This window comes from Austrofundulus limnaeus, unplaced genomic scaffold, assembly GCF_001266775.1.
Source record: "Austrofundulus limnaeus strain Quisiro unplaced genomic scaffold, Austrofundulus_limnaeus-1.0 Scaffold946, whole genome shotgun sequence".
NCBI classification, from domain to species: Eukaryota; Metazoa; Chordata; class Actinopteri; order Cyprinodontiformes; family Rivulidae; genus Austrofundulus; species Austrofundulus limnaeus.
The window spans coordinates 162827-164534 of record NW_013953348.1 but is presented as its reverse complement, the minus strand read 5'-3'; positions in this window follow the sequence as shown (position 1 = coordinate 164534).

The window sequence follows — 1708 nt, the reverse complement described above, 5'->3', positions numbered from 1 at the left end:
TCCCAGAAGTTTGATCATATCACTCCTGTTCTAGCTTCTCTACACTGTTTACCTGTGGTTTTCATGATTGATTTTAAGATTGCATTTGTTATGGAAATATTTATTTAACAAAGACAGAAATATGTGGTCCAAGAATGAAGGTACTCCGTGGAAATGATCAGCTGAGTTTTATTGCAACAACAGGAAACACAGAGAACAACCTGCCCTGTCTCTGTGCTTCTGCCTCTCTCTCTCTGTCACTGTGTCACTTGAGAGGCCTCTTACATATATATTGTTTAACAAACACTTATTATGTCATCTTAGCAAGATTTCATACAAGGTCAAAGGAAAACACAAAGATAAACACAAGTGATATCTAAGAATGACTGTTGTTAGCAGATCTTGTTCTGACTTTAATCATTCTATCTGCAGATGAATAGCATGTCATGAAAACCTAGGTCATTAAAGTACAGTATGTCCTAAATCACTGGCTTAAACCTAAAAGTATTAGTTCCAGGACAACTCCCCTCCTCTTGATTAGTCACTAATCAATTCAATGATCAATACAACAACAACAACAAAAAAAAACTTTTATTGTACGTCAACCCAAACTCAAGTATATGTACTTTTCTGAAATCCCAACCCCAGTAATTCAATTTTTATTCCTCCCACAGTAATTACTAACCCCAAAACATAGTTATCAAACAAAAATCTTTGGATCATCTTGAACAGAAACAGGCTTGTCTGTTTTCATACATATGGAAGGGTCAGAGGTGGTGGTGGGGCTCTGCAAATTTTTTTGTAGAGGCTGGTGCGAGGGGCTGGAAGAGGAGTGTTACGTGGATTTGGACATGGTGTTTGTTTGATCTTAATCTCGCCAGGTTCTTTCATGTTGTTAGTAAAATCTGAGGGGGGGGGGGGTGGCATTTGCTGTCCTGTTGGGGTCTCAGAGTCCAAGAGATCCTCTGTTTGTGATGCTGATAAATCCAGTTGTTCTTCCAGTTCTGCAGCTTGAAGTAACTCCTCTCTCTCTGGTTCTGWTTCTGAAGCAGTCTTYTTATCAGTAACTGGCACACTGTGTTCCACTGATACATATCTCAGTTTTCTCCAGCTGTCCTTCAGATGTCAGCTGTTGTGGTTTCTCCTGYTGTTTGTTTCCATCTGGAACTTTGTTCAGGAAATACTTCATGTTAGCATATTTTTCTGTGTTTCTGTGTATTATTGGTGGTTTTTGTAGCTGTGGCTTCGTGTCAAGTTGTACAGATTGTCTGTAAATTAGACAGGTTTCCCCATTTTGCATACAAACCTGTAGGACTGTCTTATAGATTTTTTTATTATAACCTTATTACGTTGAGAGCTGGCAGCCTTTCCCTCTTTGCTCTTTCTGCCGCTGCAGACTCCGCAGTCAAGCAGCGTGACCCCCCCAGTCTCTCCGTATCCAGCAGGTCCCTTCTCTCCCAATTGAAGGCCTAGGTGTAAAATGCACAGCCCGCCACTATCACTCACATACACATTTATCAGAAAACATTCCTCCCATATTATGGAAGCAATTGTGTTCCATAATCCTAATTAAAATGGATTAATAGAAATGCTGTTTCATTTTCAACATGTACCTGATTTTTTTGACTCATAAGTAAAATTATAAATACATAATCCAAACTGTATGTTCATTTTCTTCTCCAAGACTGCTCAAAGTGTAAATTAATTGAAATGTTAAATAAAACAAACT